Here is a 24,327-nt window from a genome sequence, read left to right on the forward strand (position 1 = left end):
TATTAGTTGGGAAAAAACTCAATTTTAATATATTAAGTAGATAGATAGAAATAAATAGATAGATAGATATTAAAATTAATTATTATATATTAATATATATTTAATTTATTTTTAATATATATTTTATATTAATATTTAATTTTAGTATATATAAACAAAGCAATCAAATGACGCCAGATAAGCATAAACACCACAAATCTGGTACACTTCAAAGTACCTTACCCTTTCATTAATGGTGTGTTTGTTTGAGATGAAAATGAGAGGAAGGAAAAGGAAGGGAAAGAAATTGGAAGGAAAATAATTATTTTTCTTTGTTTGGTTGAGGAGAGAAATGGGAGAGGAAGGAAAATGGATGGAAAAATATTGGTGGGGTCCACTAATTTTTTTCCCTCCAACAATGGAGAGAAAACTAATTCTCTCTCTCTACTTCCAATATTACCTTTTTACTTTTTTCAATATATTTTATAATATAAGGGTAAATATGTCTTTTTATACCATTTCTTTCCTTCTTATTTTCCTTTCATCCAAACACATCTAAAGAAAATAAAAATCCATTCAATTTCTTTCTTTTCATTTCTTTCCTTTCTATTTCTTTCCTCTCTATTTCTTTCCTTCCAACCAAACATAGCCTAAAAGTTTTGTTTAATGTGAATAATGTCTACCTAAAATAAATAAATAAAGAAAAACAAAAACAAAAACTTTATCACTTACAGCATAGAACACACAGCTTGTATTCTAGAGTGTTCCGGGTGTGAAACCTTTGAAGCTTCTTCCTCAGTTTCAGAATTACAAGCTCCTATCTTTCTAAAATAATGGCTTCACTTTCTCTCAACATGGTTTCAGTTCCACCAAGAACAATAACAATCTCATGCACAAGAACAAGGGTGCCTTCACTTCCTTTCTCATTCACTAGTAGGTTGACTCACCACATCACTTTCTGGTTTTCTTGGTTGTTGAAAGAGTACAACATTGGGTTTTGCAAAGTACTATTTTTAGTGTTCTTATGTAACATGTACTAATTTGCTTAGGTTTAGTTTTGCATGAATCAAATGACACCGAATTTTGTTATTTTTATGCTTTTTTGGTGCTTGTGGCTTCATGGGGACTAATGGTTTTGGTGTTTTTGTGTGAAAATTGATTTCAGGGAGGAGATTAACTATTAGAGCAACAGAAACCGATACAAATAATGGTAATTTGTGCTTTCTTGAGTTACCATTTTGATGTTCCTTTTTCAATTGGTCATGTTTTTCTTAACATTTTTTCTTTCTTTGTTTGGGGGTGGGGGGGGGGGTTCCTTTTTCAATTGGTCATGTTTTCAATTTTTTTCAGAAATTTTGGTCTTGCAAATTCACTAACGCTGAAGTTGATGCTCTAACCTTTTCTATTGCCAATCTAATATGCACAGTCTCTTCCGGTTGCTTTCGGTACTGAAACTGCACAATGAATTTGTGTTGGTGCTATTGACATTACACAATTATTTGTTGCTGGTATATTTTTTATCCCTCCAATACTTAGATATTTGATCTGCATTTGAAGGTTCTTTTTCGTTTTAATGTACATTGCACTCTATCTGGAAATTATTCATCATACTAAACCATTATTGTGTATCTTTATTATTTGTGGGTTGTAACCTTGACATTTTTGGTACACTCACAAATCAATGCATATAAGAATTGGATTTATTAGTGTATCAGAATTGTCAAAAGTTAAACTGCCATTTATATGAAATTGACGGTCTAGAAGGTGGCATATGATTTATAAGGAAAAAAGGTAAATATCTAAAATGTAAAATCCCGCCTCTCTCACTATCCCATCCCCGCTCTTTCCCTATCCCCCCTCATTCCTTTCCCGCCTCTCCCTCTCTTTCTCTTCTTCCCCCTTCTCTTCCTTAAAATCCCTAATTCCTCTGTTTCTTCACCATTCTCTCTCTCTCTCTCTCTCTCTCTCTCTCTCTCACACACACACACACACACACACACACACACACACACACACACACACACACACACACACAGCCGTTGCCATGAACCGAAGGGTTAGAACAAGCATCCCCCAACACCACCACAGCTTCCACAAGTACCTAAAACCGGGTGCCCTAGCTCGAATCCGCGATTTGCGCATCATCAGCGCCAGATCTCACCGGATTGGCTCCATCTACCGGATCCATCTCCGTCGCACTTCTCCTCCTTCCTCCCCGTTGCATGCGCCGCGGGACACCGCCACCGCTCAGCCTCAGGCCAACGCTGCCGATTCCTTGGACGGTTTCCCGGTCTTCGTTGCCAGGATCTACGGACCTCGCTGTCCGCAGCGGAAGAAGCTCATGGCCGCCAAGTCCGTTATGTTCGCTCCAGTCAGTCCCGCCGCGGACTCTCCCGATCTGGTCATTGACTCCTTCGGCAGTGACTTCATCATGGCCAATTGAAAACATTCCTTGGTTTCTGATTTTTCTTCTTTCAGAGGCGGTTATTCGGCTATAGTATTTAGAGTGGTTTAGATGTGTAGATCGACGTGCTCTTTGTAGTACTTTTTTTTATTATATGTGCAAAAGAATTGTTAGAATTGTTTAGATAGGGTTCAAACTCAAATTAATAGAGTGCAATTAAATTTCCAACTTTACATATAATATATATATATATATATATATATATATTGGTATTTTAGTTATGGACGTGTTGATGATTTATCTGCGATCATGATGATTGGATTTGAATGGTCGATATATTCGATTTTGAAGAAAATTGGAATTGCAATTTTTGATTTCGGTATTTTCTTTATAATACAGATTCCCGCAAGGGGCTTAAGATTTCAACTCTTGTTTGTAAGCATTTACTTCAAATTTGTTTGATGATCAAAATGATAGGTTCATGTTGAATTTACTATGTTTTGATGCCATTAATAATCAGCCATAATAGTTCTATTTATTTTGCCACTTGTGTTTATTAATGTGATAGAGTTATTACTGTTATAATAATGTTGAATTTAGTGTTATTTATGTTGACCTAGAGAGTTTATATGTTATTTTAATATTTTCTTTTCTGCATTGTGAAATGACATTCATGTTGGTAAGAATTCTGATTTCTCTGATAAAGAAAGTATGATATACCTTGATTCACTTTACTATTGTCCTGCTATTACATGGAAGCTTTGAAAATTCAGGTTAAAATTCTAGGCTTCTTTTTTTTTTTATAATTTTTTTCCCTTTTCCCTAATCTGTTTTTTGTTTTTGTTTTTAATTTATACTCCATTAATTGTGTTAAAAATCCTATATATTTGAACCATATATATTTGAATCATTTTGAATTTGTAATAATGTGTCTTTTGTGGTCTGCATTTCTAATATAGTCTTCAGTTTTTGAAGAAATTTAACTATATATGCTTGGAGATTGTAGAGATTTTGCTTGAACATTGTTCATATCCTGGCCCAATAATAAAAGTTCAGGATGAAGTAAAAGACCTAATCCAGAGGGTTGGGCCTTACCAGTACCAATCTTCATCCTATGAAGTCGGTACTCACCACGACCTGTTCTAAAGAAGTCGGGCACGAGATTAGCTGGCGGATAAACACTCATTCAAATGAGTAACTGCCCCTAGAATTTCTCTAACCACTTCCACGAGCCATATCTTAACCTCTCTAAGATAATGGGACGGTTAACACCCTAAAAATATGGCACTACTCTAACGGTGGTTATTGGTTCACTGCTATAAATACACTGACACCCCTCAGGTATCTCTAAGTCCAATACTCTCTAGACCTGCCCACACTCTTGCTAACTTAGGCATCGGAGTGTCTTTGCAAGTACCACCTCCATCTCCTCGCACAAAGAAGTCGGACGGAGCCTCCCGAGTTGCAGATCCATTCGGAATCCTCCTCCTTCACACATTTGGGCCAACCAATTCCATCCAGCCCATCAATCTCCGGTTACCCACCGTAACATTGGCGCCGTTGCCGGGGACCCGAGAGATCAACCACTGATGGCGGACAGATCCCACGAAGAAGGTCATGTGGAGACAGATTCTGAACAAGAGAATCTAGACACAGGCAATAACGATGCGGACTTCACCCTCCAACAGGAAATTAATGATCAACACAGGGAAGGTACCTCCGGAGTAAAAAATCCGAAGGTAAACTCTTCAGAAGGGCGCAAATCAGAGAAAGAGGGACCACCCCATGTAACTGAACTCATGAGATTAGTCCACAGTCGCCTGGAACAGTTAGAACAAGAACGGGAGCCACAAAAGGAAACTGAAAAGAACCTAAAAGAGGAGATGGAACGACGAAAAGAGTTAGAAAGAAAACTCTTAACGTTAGAATCACCTTCAAAGGTCGCAACTCCCGTGGCGAACGAGAAGAGCCGCCCTTAGGAGGGGAGGACCCTTTCAGAGAGGACATAATGAGGGCAAAAGTTCCAAGGAACTTCAAAAGCCCTGATATGGACCTGTATGACAGAACCACGGATCCAAAGCATCACTGAGCAACTTCAAAAGTCGAATGTACCTAACCGATGCTTCCGACGCCACGCGATGCAAAGCTTTCCCGACCACTCTATCGAAAGCAGCGATGAAGTGGTTCGATAGCCTCCCCCCGAGGTCGGTTACTAGCTTTGAAGACCTTTCAAGGAAGTTTTTGATGAGGTTCTCTATCCAGAAAGACAAAGTGAAACATGCACCGAGTCTCCTGGGAATAAAATAGGAGGTCGGAGAATCCTTACGAGCCTATATGGAAAGGTTCAATAAAGCGTGTTTAGAGATTCAAGACCTGCCCACAGAGGCAGTCATAATGGGGTTAGTCAATGGACTCAGAGAAGGTCCATTCTCACAATTCATATCTAAAAGACACCCCGTTTCTCTAAGTGATGTACAGGAAAGAGCTGAAAAGTACATCAATATGGAGGAAAACGCTAAGTTGAGAGACCTGAGTTGGCGACTTGGGCCCCCTCCCTCAACAAAAGAGAGGGAAAGGGAAACCAAGAAAAAGGAAGAACTCGGTCTCGAGAGATCAAGAAAATATCACTCTTATACTCCCCTGAAAGTTTCTATAGTGGATGTATACAGAGAGATTTGTAACACTGAAAGACTGCTACCCCCTAGACCCATTAAAATAAAAAAGGGGGGAGCCGCAGCGATTACTATGAGTACCATAAAATATATGGTCACTCCACAAATGACTGTTACGACCTTAAAAATGTGATAGAAAAGCTGGCTAGGGAAGGTCGGCTTGATAGATATCTCATAGAAAGGTCGGACGGTCATGGAAAGAGAAAGCGAGACGATATGGATAGAAGAGACCCACCGTCGCAGACTCCAGAGAGACATATCCATATGATCTCAGGAGGGTTCGCGGGAGGGGGACTCACCAAATCCTCTCGCAAAAGACATCTCAAAAGAGTCTACCAGGTCGGAGAAGAGTCATCCGACCTCCTTACCATTTCATTCACAAAAGAAGATGGGCAAGGAATAATCACTGGACACGATGATCCAGTAGTAATAACTATGATCCTGGCGAATGCCCATCTCCACAGAACCCTAGTAGACCAAGGAAGCTCAGCGGACATCCTTTTTAAGCCCGCTTTTGACAAGCTAGGGTTGGATGAGAAAGAATTAAGAGCATACCCCGACACCCTATACGGATTAGGGGACACGCCAATAAAACCACTGGGATTTTTGCCCCTCCACACCACTTTTGGAAAAGGAGAAAAATCAAAGACTCTGAGTATAGACTTCATAGTCATTGATGTGGGGTCAACATATAATGCTTTAATCGACAGAGCTACCCTTAATTGACTCGGAGCCGTGGTATCCACTCCCCACTTTTGCATGAAATTTTCGACCTCAGCAGGGATAGCAACGGTAAGAGGGGATCAAAAGTTGGCAAGGAAATGCTACAATGAAAGCCTAAATCTGAGAGGAAAGGGCAGAGAAGTTCACACAATAGAGCTCGGCGGTGCAAGGGCCAGAGAAGAGCTGCAACCACAACCGGAAGGAAAAACCGAGGAGATACAGGTCGGTAAAGAAGAAGGGAAAAATACTCATATAGGAGCCAACCTAGGGGAAACCTTAAAACAAGAATTGACTAAGCTCCTAAGAGATAACTCCGACCTCTTCGCCTGGAAGGCCTCTGACATGCCTGGGATAGACCCCGAGCTCATGTCCCACAAGCTCTCGGTTTATCCGGGATCCCGACCTATACAACAAAGAAGACGCAAACTCGGCCCAGAACGAGCCCTAATAGTAGAAGAACAAGTGCAGGCGCTCCTGAAAGCTGGCTTCATCAGAGAAGTCAAGTACCCAACATGGCTAGCCAATGTAGTGCTAGTCAAAAAATAGAATGGCAAATGGAGAATGTGTGTCGACTATACCGACTTAAATAAGGCATGTCTCAAGGACCCTTATCCACTGCCAAGTATTGATACCCTAGTGGACTCCAGCTCGGGGTATCAATACTTATCATTTATGGACGCCTACTCGGGATATAATCAAATCCCAATGTATGAACCAGATCAGGAGAAAACATCATTTATCACACCCAGAGCTAATTTCTGCTACGTGGTCATGCCATTCGGATTGAAGAATGCAGGAGCCACATATCAAAGGTTAATGAATAAAGTGTTTTCCTCTCACCTTGGGAGTCTAATGGAAGTATACGTCGACGACATGCTGGTAAAGACCAAGAAAGAAGTCGACCTCCTGTCAGACCTCTCACAAGTCTTTGACACCATAAGGTTGCACGGGATGAGACTAAATCCCGCAAAGTGCGCCTTTGCGGTGGAGGCAGGGAAATTTCTAGGATTCATGCTAACACAAAGAGGGATCGAAGCCAATCCCGATAAGTGTAGAGCCATCCTAGAGATGAAAAGCCCGACTTGTTTGAGAGAAGTCCAGCAGCTGAATGGCCGACTTGCAGCCCTCTCCAGATTTTTGGCAGGATCGGCACTAAAATCCCTTCCACTGTTCTCCTTATTGAGAAAGGGATGTCAGTTTGAATGGACTCCTGAATGCGATGAGGCGTTCCAGGAGTTCAAAAAGTTTTTAAGCCAACCTCCTATTCTGACCCGACCAGTATCTGGAAAAGACCTCGTCCTGTACTTATCCGTAGCGGACAAGGCTGTCTCATCAGCCCTGATAAGAGAAGATGAGGTCGGACAACATCCAGTTTATTTCATCAGTAAAGTTCTACAAGGCCCTAAGCTAAGATACCACAAACTAGAGAAGTTTGCCTACTCCTTAGTAATAGCCTCACGAAGGCTACGACCTTACTTTCAGGCTCACACAATAAGAGTTCGTACGAATCAACCCATGAAGCAAATCCTCCAAAAGACGGATGTTGCAGGGAGAATGGTTCAATGGGCAATAGAGCTCTCCGAGTTTGACTTAAGATATGAAACTTGGACGGCGATCAAAGCCCAATGCCTCGCCGACTTCATTGCAGAATACGCAGGGGATTAGGAGGAAAAACCAACTACATGGGAACTCTATGTAGACGGATCTTCCAACAAAACAGGAAGCGGCGCAGGCATAATATTGGTAGATGAAAGAGGAACCCATATAGAGGTTTCCCTAAAATTTGAATTTCCAGCTTCAAATAATCAGGCAGAGTATGAAGCTTTGATTGCTGGATTAAAGCTGGCAGAAGAAGTCGGTGCTACAAAGGTGATGATATACAGCGACTCACAAGTGGTGACCTCCCAGATAAGCGGAGAATATCAGGCAAAGGACCCAAATATGAAGAGGTACTTGGAGAAAACTCTGGAGCACCTTGGGCGCTTTGCAGAAACCGTGGTTAAACACATAACTCGGGATCTGAACAACAGAGCGGACGCCTGATGAGCGGATGATTTGTATACTTTTTGGCATTGTTTTTAGTATGTTTTTGATATGATCTAGTTAGTTTTTAGTATATTTTTATTAGTTTTTAGTTAAAATTCACTTTTCTGGACTTTACTATGAGTTTGTGTGTTTTTCTGTGATTTCAGGTATTTTCTGGCTGAAATTGAGGGACCTGAGCAAAAATCTGATCCAGAGACCAAAAAGGACTGCAGATGCTGTTGGATTCTGACCTCCCTGCACTCGAAGCGGATTTTCTGGAGCTACAGAAGCCCAATTGGCGCGCTCTCAACGGCGTTGGAAAGTAGACATCCTGGGCTTTCCAGCAATATATGATAGTCCATACTTTGCCCAAGATTTGATGGCCCAAACCGGCGTTCAAAGTCACCTCAAGAAATCCCAGCGTTAAACGCTGGAACTGGCACCCAAATGGGAGTTAAACGCCCAAACTGGCACCAAGGCTGGCGTTTAACTCCAAGAAGAGTCTCTACACGAAATTTGCTTCATTGCTCAGCCCAAGCACACACCAAGTGGGCCCGGAAGAGGATTTTTATGTCATTTACTCATTTCTGTACACCTTAGGCTACTAGTTTCTTATAAGTAGGACCTTTTACTATTGTATTGGAAATCTTTTGGATTGTTTTTGATCCTTTGATCATCTTTGGACATCTAGTTCTTAGATCATTTGGGGGCTGGCCATTCGGCCATGCCTAGACCTTGTTCTTATGTATTTTCAACGGTGGAGTTTCTACACACCATAGATTAAGGTGTGGAGCTCTGCTGTACCTCGAGTATTAATGCAATTACTATTGTTCTTCCATTCAATTCCGCTTGTTCTTTTACCAAGATATCACTTGTTCTTCAACATGATGAAGGTGATGATTGACGCCCATCACCATTCTCACCTATGAACAAGGTGACTGACAACCACTCTTGTTCTACAAGCATTTGAGGCTTAGTGAATATCTCTTGGATTTCCGATTGCACGATGCATGGTTGATCGCCTGACAACCGAGTGCTCGCCTGACAAACGAGCCAACCATTCCGTGAGATCAGAGTCTTCGTGGTATAGGCAAGAACTGATGGCAGCATTCAAGAGAATCCGGAAGGTCTAACCTTGTCTGTGGTATTCTGAGTAGGATTCAATGACTGAATGACTGTGACGTGCTTCAAACTCCTAGCAGGCTAGGGCGTTAGTGACAGACGCAAAAGTATCAATGGATATTATTCCGGCCTGAACGAGAACCGACAGCTGAATTCCGCTATGCCGTGACAGGACATATGCAATCGCTTTCACTGAGAGGATGGGAGGTAGCTGCTGACAACAGTGAGACCCTACACAAGCTTGCCATGGAAAGGAGTAAGAAAGGATTGGATGAAGACAGTAGGAAAGCAGAGAGACGGAAGGGAAGGCATCTTCATACACTTGTCTGAAGCTCTTACACCAATGATATACATAAGTATCACTATCTTTATCTTCTATGTTATTTTCGTTCATCATCATATATATTTGAGTTTGCCTGACTAAGATTTACAAGATGACTATAGCTTGCTTCAATGCTAACAATCTCCGTGGGATCGACCCTTACTCACGTAAGGTTTATTACTTGGACGACCCAGTGCACTTGCTGGTTAGTTGTGCGAAGTTGTGTAATGCCATGGTATTGAGCCACCAAGTTCTTGGAGCCATTACCGGGGATTATTTGAGTTGTGAAAAAGTATTGTTCACAATTTCGCGCACCAACGCCCTATCCAAGTTAGCAAGTACCAAGCCAGGAGGGAACAACAGAAGCCTGATCCAAAAAACCCTCCAGGAACCCTCAGTAGTAAAAATAGAAGACAAACAAGAAGTACTTGAGGTAGTTGGTTTAAACCTCGGATGGATGAACCCCTTGGTTGAATACATGAAATTCGACATCCTCCCTAAAGAGGAGAAAGAGGCTAAAAAGATCCGAAGGGAAGCACAACACTACACCTTGGTGAGAAATATTCTCTACAGAAGGGGGATATCAACACCATTATTAAAGTGTGTACCGACCTCAAGAACTGCCGAGGTATTGGAGGAAGTACATAGTGGGATCTGCGGAAACCATCTCGGAGCAAGGTCACTAGCCAGGAAAGTAACCCGAGCTGGATTCTACTGGCCGACCTTGCAGAAAGATGCCACAGAATTTGTGAAAAAGTGTCAACCATGTCAGATGCATGCAAATTTTCACGTGGTTCCACCAGAAGAGCTCATCAGTATCACTTCTCCATGGCTCTTTGCAAAATGGGGAATGGATTTGTTAGGCCCTTTTCCCCAAGCGCCAGGACAAGTCAAATACCTAATCGTGGGAATAGATTACTTCACAAAGTGGATAGAAGCAGAACCACTGGCCACCATCACCGCTCAAAGAAGTCGGAAGTTCCTCTACAAAAATATTATCACAAGATATGGGATATCTTATTCCATTACTACAGATAATGGAACCCAATTCACCGATTCCACCTTCAGAAGCTTAGTAGCCAGTATGAAAATCAAACACCAGTTCACCTCGGTGGAGCACTCGCAAGCCAATGGGCAAGCCGAGGCAGCCAACAAAGTCATACTGGCAGGGCTAAAGAAAAGATTACAAGAAGCAAAAGGAGCTTGGGCTGAAGAGCTCCCCCAAGTGCTATGGGCTTACAGGACAACGCCCCAATTCGCCACTGGAGAAACACCCTTCCGACTAGTCTATGGCGTAGAAGCAATGATACCAATAGAAATCAATGAACAAAGCCCAAGGGTAATTCTCCATGACGAGATCGGAAACATACAGGGGCACAAAGAGGAGCTCGACTTGCTCCCCGAAGTCCAAGAAGATGCCCAGATAAGAGAAGCAGCATTGAAGCAAAGGATGACTACAAGGTACAACAAAAAAGTCATTCGAAGAACATTTGCCCCGAATGACTTGGTCTTAATCAGAAACGACATTGGAGTCAACAAATCAGGGGAAGGAAAACTCGCTGCTAATTGGAAGGGACCATACAAAGTTAATGAAGTTTTAGGAAAAGGTTATTATAAAGTAACCGACCTGAACGACACTGAGTTCCCAAGGTCGTGGCATGCTTGTAATATGAAAAGGTACTACAGTTAAAAAGCGAACTCTACTCCCTGATGTACTCTTTTCCCAACTTCATGATTTTTTCCCAAAATCAAAGGGTTTTTTCTGGAGAAGGATTTTTAACGAGGCATCATAGTAGAGGCTAAGGGAAAAAAGGCTATTAAAAACCCTTAGTAGCAAGAAGGTACCTCCCCAATCAATAAAGATCTTTTTTCATTTACAATATCTCTTATAAACTCCTTTCTATTTTCTAAGTCTTTCTACGAAACGCGCCGACTTAAGCTCGACAAAACGTGAAAATCCCATGAACCGACTTAGATGGTTGTCAGGATAAAACGACGAGGTACAAGTCGGTGTAATGAGGTTATAAAAGTTGATCGTAAAGAACTAGGGAACATCCCGACTCATAAGTCGAAAGGAAAAAATCGAGTAGAAAAGAAAATGAATCGCAAAAATAACCTAAGTCATAAGAACTCAATAAAACAAAGTTGAGTATAAGGGATGACAAAAAAGAGATTAAAGGCTGTCAAAAAGTCCTTAAACAAAAGGGTTCAGAAAAACAGACAAGCCAAAGAGAAAGGTTTTCAGAAAAAGATCAAGGGGACTTCAAAAAATCAGAAAAGCATACACGCATAAGGTAACTTAAACCCTTATCCAAAAAAGGGTATTTATTTTGTTAAGTTAAAACCCTTATTAAAAAGGGTACTTTTAAAATATTTTGTTTACGGCCTTAAAAGGCCAAAAGAAATCGTCCAAACGCCACCAACAAACAAAGAGTTTAAAAAAGGGGGGACTCACAGGCCGAGCCCCCATATAGCCATAAAAAGTTATTTCTGCAAAGGAGTAGACGGATCACCACCACTAGAGTCAGGAAGAGCGCCACCAGGATCAGGAAGAGAGGCAACCACGGGAGATGAAGAGGAAGTCGGAGGAACAACAGAAGAACTCAAAGCGTCCTTGGAACGAGGAGGGGACTCAATAATCCTCTGCCCCCGAGTCTTCAATTCTGATTCGGAAACGATTACGGGGGCAGGAGGATCCACAATAGCACCATCAATGATGACCTTGTCTGGATCTAAATGAGAAAGATCCAAGTCAGGAGCAATAACTCCGACCTGCTCCTTGAAAATCCTCCAAGCCTCCTCGGCACCATCAGCGACAGAGTCCTCCAACTCGGCATACGCATTTCGAGAGTTCAGCAAATCCTTCTTCACAGACACAAGATCTTGAAATAAACTCTGATAACTCTCCTGTGCTGTCTTCCTCAAACTCGCCTCCATGTTGCATTGGCTCGCAACTTACTCTCCTTCTCCCGAAGGCTATCTCTCTCCGCCCTCAGCTTGGCGACCTCCTCCTTCAACTCCCTCTCATGCTCCTGATAAGAAAGAAGCCTCCCCTCCAGCTCCTCAACCTTCGAGGTTAACCCCAAAGAGCTGAGAGGAGTCTTCTAAAAAATATCCAAAAGCTTGTCACAAACACCTGCCGCCCTAAAACTCTCCTCAGCCAGAGTGGTGAGGTGGTTTCGAACAGAAACATCATCCATACTTATATGAGGATAGATGTTTTTTCGGACGAATGCAAGAGCATCCGCCTTAACCCCACCATCGAAAGAAGAGCTAGACTCTAAAGTCTTGCGCTTCTTCTTCTCTGGCTCAGAAAGAAGTCGGGCGGAGGGGAGCGGCCGAGGTAAAGCTGAAGAAGAAATCACAATGGGCTGAGAGGGAGTCCCCACGTTCTGAGGAGGAGGAGGAGGAGGAGGAGATATGATTGCCCTGGTGCCACCAGCCCTGGCCCGGGACTTTGCTTTAGCCTCCTGAACTCTCTGGTAAGATTCTTGAGCATTCTTCCTTGTCATATCTGCAAAAGAAACAAATAGCAAAAACAACAAGTCGTCATTACCTCAAAAACGGCAGATATAAGTCGGAAGTAAGGAATATATATATATATACATATATATAAGCTACCTAGTTGCGACCGAACAAAAGTCGGCGATCCCTGGAGGAATTTCCTAGTATCCAAGTATGGGGCTCTCCCCTACACTTCTCGGAAAAACCCCACAATGGCCGCCTCCACCTCATCCAGGTCGTCCAGACCGTACTTCTCATAGGGGGAGGCCTCCAACCAATAGAGGGGAAAGCGAGGGGAAGAATTCTCATCCAAGAAAAAGGGGTGGTGACCCTCTATAGCTTGCACTTTGAAAAAATAATTTTTGAAGTCGTGGAAGGATTCGTCAAAAATGGTGAAAATTCTCCGACCTTGTATGGCTCGGAAAGACACCCATTGTTGCTTGTTATTTAGCCCACTGAAGGGCTTAGTCATGTGGAAAAGATAAAAGAAAATCCTCAAAGAGGTCGGAAAGTCCAAAGCGTGGCTTATAAATTGGTAAATTTTTAGAAAACTCCAAGAATTGGGGTGAAGCTGGGTAGGGGCAACTCGACAGTGGTGCAAAACAGACATCTCAAAATTCGAAAAAGGAAGAAAAACACCTAAACGGGTGATCATACATTCATACATAAAGAAAAAATGAGGGGCCGCCTTATTGGCCCTCCCAAAACAAACCCGGTCTTCTGGACTCGGGACTACCAACTCATACTTTGGCTCGTCCTCCTCAGAAGTACAAATTCTGTGGTGAGTACGAAGATGGGTAATAAACTCAGCATCAACCAAGGGTTCCTCCCCTAGGACCGTTTCATCAACCCATTGAGAAAGAACATCTACGGAAGTCATTTCTTTTTCTTATAAAGGGTGACAAAAACCTACAAAAGAAGAAGAAAAGGAAAATCAAAAACATGGTCTCTAAAGGGAGGAGATACGGAACCAAAATCTACAAACCAACCTATCTATCTACAAAATAAAAGCATGCAAACACAAAGCATGTTACGAAAGAAGAAAACCTAACCTTTATCCAAAAATTAAGGTTGGAAGAAGCAGTAGTCTCCGAAACACAAGAATGCAGCACGAACGAAGAAAGAAGAAATTTGAAAAATTGCAGAAATGAAAAAATGAAAGAGAGAGAAAGTATTTATAAACATGCTAAGGGGCATAATGGTATAAGCGGGGCAGTCATTAATGAGAATGCACCGTTACCAAGACCTACGCACATCCTTAACGGACACGACGCTTGATTAGACGTAACTGTCAGAACCAAAAGGACACGGAAAGTCACGTCGGTTTCAGAAAATCACGTCGGTCCTCCAACAAGTCGGCTACGACCCCGAGTAGAATATTCGAACCCAAATCTTGAAAAAATTGGGCTCGAGTAGGGGCACTGTTCATACCCTGGCCCAATAATAAAGGCCCAAGATCAAGCAAAAGACCTAATCCAGAGGGTTGGGCCTCACCAGTACTAATCTTCATCCTATGAAGTCAGTACTCACCACGACCTATTCTAAAGAAGTCGGGCACGAGATTAGCTGGCGGATAAACACTCATTCAAATGAGTAACTGCCCCTAGAATCTCTCTAACCACTTCCACGAGCCATATCTTAACCTCCCTAAGATAATGGGATGGTTAACACCCTAAAAATATGGCACTACTCCAACGGTGGTTATTGGTTCACCGCTATAAATACACTGACACCCCTCAGGTATCTCTAAGTCCAATACTCTCTAGACCTGCTCACACTCTTGCTAACTTAGGCATCAGAGTGTCTTTGCAGGTACCACCCCCATCTCCTCGCACAAACAAGTCGGACGGAGCCTCCCGAGTTGCAGATCCATTCGGAATCCTCCTCCTTCACACATTTGGGCCAACCAATTCCATCCAGCCCATCAATCTCCGGTTACCCACCGTAACAAACATGAATTGCATAAGGGAAGAAGCAATAACTCTCACATTGAGGTACATGAAAATTTGATCCTAACTTAATACGTTATTTCACTAAGATGTTTGATACATTAATATATTGTGTAATCAATAAAACCAGGACATCTAAACCAATTATATGAACAGAAGTTTGGTTTCCATGTGTACAACTAATTTAGCAAGAGTTGAAGATTTTTTCTAAGTAGTTTCCTTGGTGAATCATATTCCCTAACAAGCTGGCAGGATCAAATGAAAAGAAATCATATTCAAGATTTAAAAGAAATCATATGCAGTGAACGCGCTTTATTGATGATCGTGAAAAATGTTTTAGGTTTAGTTTTTCAATTTTTCCTGCAATCGCACTGGATATGGGTGGTGCATTCAGCAACATTCGGTTGACTCAGATATATTTTGTTGTTTGTTTCTTTTGTTGTGATTGCTAATTTTTGTTTGTCAAGTTGAAAATTTCTTTTGGAAAGATTGAGTAGGAGGAAGAGGTTTGGAGCTATGTGTTATAAGATATTCTAGCTTGTAAAGGAATTTACGCAGTTGTTAGCCTTGATTTTCTGACTGAGATTTTCTGCTTTATATCTTTTGACTTTTCTTCGAGTCTTTAGTTGGTTACAGTTTGCATACTCTGTTGTTCTAATTTTTCTATTGCTAAGTGCCATTGTTATATGAAAAATTATCTGGAATGAGGCATGTGGTTGTGGACTTTAAATGATATTAAAGTTGAACTCGTGATTCAGTGGCTATTCAGAGGCCATGAATTTGGGATGGATTGTGCTGAAAGCTTCTCTTTGACTGTTTTTCCATCATTTCTTCAGAGGAATGTACATGGAAAAAATATGGAGTTTCTTATGGTTTTTCAGAGTCACGTATGTTTCTCATAGAAGGTCTTTACAAAACCTAGTAAGGAGAGCGGATCAGATGGGGGATAGTCTAATGGCTAGAGATTGGGGGAGACTTAGGGACCATAGGTTTAGATGTTGATGGTTTAGATATAAATCTGGTCTATCACATGTTACAATGTCCTTCTTGGTGGGGAAGGTTCAATTTTCCTTCTTGTGTGTTTCTCTTATAGTATTCCTATTTGTCTTGGTTTTACTAAAACTGAAGTAGTGTGGGAGTATTCTCTCCCTTTTGCTTGAATTTCTTGGGTGAATACGTCTAGGTGGTAAAATGGTACATATACATGGTGAACCTATAGCATTTTTTTTTCACATCTCAGATATACTGGCATGCTATCTTAAGTATACAACAGGTGATCTTTATACTTTTTTGCCTCAACTAAGCAACAAAATCCACAGCTAATGAATGTGGGAAGGATGGAAACTCTACATGATGGTGCATAGCTTGCTAATGTTGTTGGTTTTGTGAGTTGTATTCAGTTGTAGAGGAGGAGCCTTGAAGAAACAGTTACGTTCTCTCTGTGGAATCTCAAGGTCGGGTTCAAGTTACAGAATCAGTCATTGACAGTTAGATCAAGATAGATTGCCTACATTACACCCATTACCTTCCAGATCTTGTCAGCGTGGGATTCTTATTTTTTTGCAATTGGCATTCAGAAGGTGCGATCTGTGTTAGTTTTTAATTTACGCTGTTTTCAATTGTGAACTTCGACCCCCATAATGTTAGTTTTTAAACTAACAAGTTTGATTTGATAGGTTTTTACAATACAGAGGGTATAGAATATGTAGATGTTTTGGTGCGTAAAGCATGTAATATTATAATGTATCACTAATGATCTTCATAGCAATATTAGAGTGGTGACTCAAGAAGTATAGAAGGATACATGTAATGTCTGATATTGTGTTTGTTATGGGTATTGTATTGTATTAAGGATTTTCATAAACTCATTCAGAATTTTCAAATAAAGAAGAGTTGGAACCGATAGCCATTTTACTTAGCTTTGCTATGATGTTAGTTCAATTTTTCATTCTCCATACATATGTGATAAACGTGTATATGGTTTAACATATGTCACTACTATATAAATTTATTATTAATTAATAACACATAAAATAGAACTTTTACTCATTTTACATTTCTACTACAGCCATAAGCATTCATTCCTATACAAGTCTCAACAACAATGAAATATGTGAAGATTACTAAAATATAGGCCACGGGACATTTGGTTCCACACAAGAGTGGTGTCTCAACTTTCAAAACTAGAATAAAACCAGAGTTTGACCTTCGAGTGTATTCATCAATTAGTTGAGCAAGAGCTGAAGATTTGTTCTTAAGCAACTTTTTTGGTGAGTCATATTCCTCAATAAGTCTTGAAGGATTAATATTAACATAACTCATTCCCGGCAAGAGAAAAAAGTATGGCAAATAAAGAAGAGAAATGCAACGAAAGAGAAGGGAAGTGGTTCTTGCCTTGATTAAGAAACAACCATGTTACGGTCAAGGATTGAAGTTATTCTATGAGCAATTGTATTATTGTGCAGTCTGAAAAAATCTGCTTAACTGTTTGCTGAATAATATTATCTGTGGCTGTATCAATTGATGCTGTAGCCTCGTCAAGCACTAGGATCTTGCTTTTCTTTAGTAAGACGTGGCTGTATCAACTGATGCTGTAGCCTCGTCAAGCACTACGATCTTGCTTTTCTTTATTAAGACGTGGCCAAGGCAGACCAACTGTCTTTGACCGATACTCCAATTTTCGCCATTCTCGGTAACTGTAAAATTCATAATGTTATGCAATATAATATAATATAATAATTTTTTTGATTCATAATATCTGTAACTTAGTTCAATATATCCATTGTTCTCATATTTCAATGTCACATCTATTAAGTATTTTCCAAATGTACCCTTCACACAATGTTAAGCACAATAAACAACAAAGCATTTACACCATAAACTAGTTATTAAGTAAACAAATTTATAGTCAAATATTGATAATGTGCTTCTTAATCAATGTGCATATACCGTGACAAGTATTAACAACAGAAAGGATTATAATATATTCTTGCTATAAATATACATAACAATTTGACTTGTAAGATCTTATTCATCTTTTAGGTTTTGAGAAGTCAAACCTATGGAGTCCAGCTTCTCTTCAAGCCTAAAATATTTTCCGAAGCATATTAGTATGTATATACTAATACAAAGGTTAGTTCTTCAAAGTGTCAGGCAAACCATATTACCTCCCAAATTTGTTCATCTGTGTATTCTTCCCATGGATCTAAGTTGTTCCTTATAGTCCCTTCAAACATTGTTGGATCCTGTGGAATAATGCTTAGTTTGGATCTTAAATCATGAATTCCAATTGAAGATACATTGATCTATCAATCAATATTTTTCCAGCAAGCGGCTCAACAAGCCGGAAAAGTGTTTGCACTAGAGTTGTTTTTCCGCTTCCAGTTCTTCATTCATATGCTTCTACCAAAAATTTTAAAACTTTTAACAGATATGATTCATGACGAGTAGTTGCAGTCGCTTTGAAACAAAACAAATGAGTAACTCTTTGTGGGTACCTGTAGATCTTGGATATGAACCTCCCCGAATGGTGGCCATGAAGGATCAGGTTGGTTGTCTTCTATGACAAGAGGAGGTTCACTTGGGATGGAGGTGTATTGAAAAATTCTTTCTACAGATATAATTTTGTTCTCCAAATTGCAAAGAAACCAAACTATATTAACCACTTGTGAATTTAAATTGAGCCCATACGTCACAGCCAACCCCGCAATGCCTTGACAAAAGATAAAAGTGAATTAGTAAAATGAGGTTTCCTTCCAAAGTGTCATAAGGATTGTTGTATGTATGTAATTTGAATTTTGAACAACTCACCAGGAGTAATTGCATTTGGAAAAGATACCAAGAAAATCAAACAGAACGCAAATGTGATGGAGGATAAAATATCCAATCTGAAACACAACCATTCCATTGCTATAGCAGAAAACATCTTTGGTAGGGAATATCTATCTGTCAATTTCATGTTTATGTTACCGAATCTTGATTCTTGCTCAAAAGCTCTTATGGTTGTTGATCCAGAAATGGTTTCAGAAAAATGTTGTATTACTGGAGCTTGGCATATACCAACTAACCGTGCCAATTCCCGTGCCGATTCTGAATAGTGTTGCTGCACAATATCATCAGTAATATTCATATGCATTTTTCTTTTTCTACCTCTAAGAACTTTCAAGAACAAGCAATAAAATTCAATGCACTTTTAAACATTTGATTCATGATCCAAACGTACTTCAGAAAAACATGGAGGAGGAATAAGAATAAAAATAAACATCAGGTTTGTTTTGAGCTAATTTAGAAAACTACCTGGTACCAAATGCATGCTGCGACCACCGGAATAAATACAATAAACACTTGCCATGCAGCTTGAGACATCACTGCAATACTTCCCAAGACGAAAGCCAGATTGTAGGTAACTGCGCATAATACATTTGGAATGTTAATATCTATTGCACTTTGGTCTGTTGAAGCCTACAACAAAAATCAGAACTAAAGTTTAGGCAAACAATTCTATTCAAGAATTAAAAAGAAGAGATAGATACATCAAAAAGGTCAAGTAATCAACAAAACTGTGACATAGCAAAGAACTTGTCTCCTCAAAAATAGCAAGCAAAGCATTATCAATTATTAGGATATACTCTATTAAGGATTCACCCACTTGGGGTGGCATCAAAAAATGACATTGGTGCTCGAAAAAGGCACATATACAATTTATTGAAGAGTATGGTTGCAGTCTCATATCCAGATATCATAGTAAGCATTGATCTGAAAAGGTTGCCAATGCAACTTCCAATTGCTAAAGCAGCATAAACAGCCATAAGCGTAACACTTCCAACAGCACGGCTCTGCTAGGGTTTTATCAGTGCTCTATTTAGAGCTTTGATCTTTCCACCTCTTTTCTACTTTTCTATTTTTATCTTCTTCTTTGATCACAACAATTTGTACTCCTAATTATCGTTACCTTATAATCAACTACTCCTCAATTAGCACTCTCAATCCAATATGAATTTCGGTGAAGGGAGAAATTCTAAAATTGATCCAGGTAGTGAGGAGGATGAAAAGGATATTGTGGTATTGGAGACGGAAGATTATTCTCAGGGGTTGGAGACTTGTATTAAGAGTCTCTCGGGGAGACTCTTTGTAGATAAGGTGTTTTCAATTGGCACAATTGACAATGCCCTTTATGGGATAAACCAGAGGGCTTCCGATTGATTGAGAGAGGTCCTAATCAATTCTAATTCTTCTTTGAGAATGATCTTGATGTTCTCAAAATTGAAAAAGGATCTCCTTGATTCTTTAAGGATTATATCTTGCATGTGAGAAGATGGGTTGAATCGGATGAACAGGACAAGAAAAGCATTACTTGTTTTCCAATCTGGATCCAATTCTAGGGTCTATCTGAGCAGTTCGAAACTATTCAGGTTGAAAAAAGACTTGGGGAGAAATTGGAGAGGTGATAGACATTGATTTTTTCTCTGTTCATGGAAGAGAATCTCAAATTCTCAAGATCAAACTCTGGCTGGATGGTGATAAAAAGGTGAAAGACAGTATTCGTATGGCTGAACTAAATGGTAAGGTGCTGAAAATTGGATTGCGATACGAGAGGATTGGAATTTTCTGTATCTACTGTGCTCATTCAGGACATGATTCCAAACATTGTTCTAAATTCATGAAGGATTCATCAGCAGGCACTATTAAACAGGATCGTATTGGTGAGTGGGTCAAAGTAGATCAAGTAGGCAAGAGGATCGAATGTGGAGGAACTAGTGATAACTTCAGTTTCAATAACTCAAACTCAAGCACTCCTCAACCGAAAAAAAAACCAACCCCAAACTGGTTGATAGATAATTTTGTCAGCTTGAGTGTCAAAGGGACAAAAGATAACTCTATGGAGACATCTGAAGGTAATAAGGAGGATGATAATTTTCCAGAAGTGGTTTGGTAGTCAATTAAGAAGACTAGTGAGGAATTAGTCATGCAAGATATTACTAGTACTATGAACACTGATGGATATGTCCCATAGAACTTACCTAATGAAGGAATGACCAGTAGGGATTCTAAGTGGAAACAACTTGCTAGACAAGGGACTAATTCAAGTAAGCTGTTCGGAGGAATAAAAAGAAGAAATCAAGGGAAGAAAAATGAAAATAAGGCTGAGAATATCTGTATGGTTGATGATATGATTGCTGAAATGAGGGTGGAGGGTGCCAGTCGGCATCCGAAGAAATATGAAGCTCATTACGTGAAATTGTCGAGGTTTGGGGAGACCCCTAACAATTCACAATCTCAAAGGGATGTCACAATCCCACTCCCCCGAGATGGTTTTTTTATGCGAAACTAAAAACCAATCTCGACAAGTAGAAATGAAGTTGAGGTCATGTGGTTTTTTAAATTGGAAGATTATTAATCCAGTGGGTAGCACCAGAGGCTTGGCACTAGCTTGGAGTGACAATATGGTAGTGCAAATAATTGATAGTTCAGATTTTTTCATCGTGACTTTGGTGAAAGACACATCCGTTAATGTGGAATGGAATCTCGTTGGTGTTTATTTCAGCAACCATGAACAGATCTGTTCAACACAATTTCAAGAGGTGTCAGCAATCTTACAGCAGCAACAACGTAGTTCGTGTATTTTGGGAGACTTTAATGCTATTGTTGATCAAAGTAAAAAAAGTTGAGGTAGTCTTAAATCACAGTCTTCAATAGCAGATTTTAATTATTTTTTTGGTGATAATGCTTTACTTGACTTGCGAATGATTGGTAGACCTTTCACTTGGAGTAATAGGCAGAGAGCAGGGGAATTGAGTCAAGAACGATTGGATAGAATTTTAGTGGGAGAAACATGGCTGCAACTGTTCCCTAATCCAACGGTTCTTAGATTATCTGAGACGGGTTCAGACCATGCCCCTCTCCTTTTTGACACTAATCCACAAACTGAACATTTAAAAAGAAGATTTAAATTCCAGACCCGATGGTGTGAGGAGGATTTAGTCCAAATTTTTATTAGTGAGGTTTGGAACACAGAAATTGAAGGCTTCCCCATGTTTTGACTAGCTCAAAAGCTTAAACTCGTTCGACATCGACTGGTCATATGGCAGAGGAGTAGTCTTTCAAACTCTATAAAATATATTGATGAAATTATAGGATAGCTAGAAGAAATGAGGGCATCGGGTTTAATGGGAGGTCCTAAAATCATGGAACTTGAGCAAAAATTAGAAAGGGTCTACTTGAATGAAGAGCTCTATTGGAAGGAGACAAAAACACTAGCTTCTTCCATCGAAAATTTAAGGCTAGATCTAGGAGGAACAAGATTTGGAGACTCAAGACTAAGAATAGAGAGTGGGATACTTTTAATGCAGCCATCGCAAGGGTGGCAGAGGAGTATTTCAAGGACATATTTACTTCCACCAATCAGGCGAATCCTGGGCTTTTTTCTCAGACTTTAAGCCTAAGGTTACAGCTAGCATGAATCATAGGCTACAACGTCTGATCTCGTTTGAGGAAGTAAAGAAAGATACCTTTAGTGTACACCCGCAGAGTGCTCCAGGGGAAGATGGGATGACAGCTAAATACTTTCAATTTTATTGGGATACTGTGGGCGAGGATATATTCAAGGTAGTTAGAAGTTTCTTTCGAGGAGGGCGTATTTTAAGGAGTTTCAACCACACTAACATTTACGTCATTCCTAAGATTCCTGATGCTTGTGATATGTCCCAAGTATCAACCATTAGTTTATCTTCTGTATTCTACAAAATCATCTCTATGATACTAGTTCATAGATTACAAGGGCGTATGAATAAACTTATTAGCCATAATCAGAGCGCATTCCTAAAGGGGAGACTCATTTAAGATAATATCCTGATAGCATATGAGTGCATGCACTACCTCAAGCAGAAAAAGAGAGGTTTAGAGTATAAGATGGCCCTTAAACCTGACATGAGTAAAGCATATGACAAGGTTGAGTGGCAGTTTTTGTGGTTTATCATGAAGAAGATGGGATTTGATTCTACGTGGATAGGTTGGATTCATGAATTGGCTTACTCTGTAGTTGTGGAAGGCCAACCATATTATTTTTTTAAACCAAATAGAGGCATCCGTCAGGGTGACCCTCTATCTCCTTTTTTTTTCTGTTTTGTACAGAAGGCCTCTCCTCGCTACTCAAAGCAGAGCAAAACTGGAAAATTTAAGGGATTCATATTACAAGAAGATGTCCTAAGGTTAATCATTTATTTTTTGCAGATGATTTTATATTGTTCTGTAAGGCATCAAAAGACAATTGTGGGAGGATCTTAGATTTATTAGGGGACTTTAAAAGCTTCAGTGGCAAAAGATTTAACCTTAATAAATCTATGATCTTCTACAGCAATAACACTCCTCATGATATACGTACACCACTTACTATTACTATGAATATTTCACACATTGGAGCTCAAGACAAGTATTTGGGACTAGCTTCTTTAGTAAATAAATAAAAAATGGAACCTTTTCTGCTGTCAAAGAAAGGGTTATCAAAAAGGTCGAAAGTTGAAAATGATGTCTTTTATCTAATGGAGGAAGACAAGTATTACTAAGGGTAGTAGGAAAAGCAATCCTGATATATACCCCGTCTTGTTTCAAACTTCCAGATAATCTAATCAAGGAAATCCATGGCATTCCTAATCAATTTTGGTGGGATCAATGATAAACCACTATTTTATGATTTATCTTATGCTCAATTGAATGATTTTATCAATTCTTCACCCACTTATTCATATTAATTTGCATGGTTTTACAATTCCTTCCTTATGATATGACATATGTGAAAACATGTTTCCTATGCTTTAGAAATATTAAATTTAATTATCCTTTATTACCATTCGATGCCGTGATCTGTGTGTTGAGTACTTTCAGGCTTTATAGGGCAAGAATGACTTAAGGGATGGAAAGGAAACATACAAAAATGAAGGAAAGCACAAATGGAGTTTTGAAAAAACTGGCAGCGACGAGAACGCGTGGACGACGCGAACGCGTGCTTTGCGTAAACTGGCAACCGCGCGAACGCGTGCATGAAGCAAACGCGTGACTCGCGCAAAACACAACTGACACGGACGCGTGACTGACGTGGCCGCGTGTAAAAGCAAAACTCCAGATGACGCGACCGCGTGACCCACGCAGACGCGTGATGTGCATGATATGCAGAATTCACAGAAGTCGGCCCCAGCGACTTCTGGACCCTTTTTGGTCCAGATCCAAGCCCAGAGAACACATATTAGAGCCTATAAATTGGGGAATCCATCCATTCATCAACAACAATTCATATACAACATTCATAATTCACTTTTCATAATTTAGATGTAGTTTTTAGAGAGAGAGGTTCTCTCCTCTCCCTTAGTTTTAGGATTTAGGATTATTTTCTCTTCAATTACAGGTTCAATGTCACTTTAATTTATGTTTCTCTTCCATTCTTAGATACTCTAATGCTTTTATTTGATTTATGTTGCCAAATTGGCTTATGAACTTTTCATGTTAGGATTTTCTTAATTAATGTAATTTGAGGTATTTTCAGATATATGATTTTTATTTAGCTTTCTACATTCTTGGCTTTGGTTGATTAATTAGTAACTCTTGAGTTGTCAGACTCATAGTGATTGATAATTG

At 39.9% G+C, this 24,327-nt stretch overlaps 1 pseudogene; it reads right to left on the bottom strand.

Moving 5' to 3' along the window:
* Positions 1 to 11,731: 11,731 nt before the first annotated feature.
* LOC130957389 (ABC transporter C family member 3-like) lies at positions 11,732 to 19,451 on the bottom strand (annotated as a pseudogene).
* Positions 19,452 to 24,327: the final 4,876 nt, after the last annotated feature.

This window comes from Arachis stenosperma, chromosome 10, assembly GCF_014773155.1.
Source record: "Arachis stenosperma cultivar V10309 chromosome 10, arast.V10309.gnm1.PFL2, whole genome shotgun sequence".
Taxonomy (NCBI): Eukaryota; Viridiplantae; Streptophyta; class Magnoliopsida; order Fabales; family Fabaceae; genus Arachis; species Arachis stenosperma.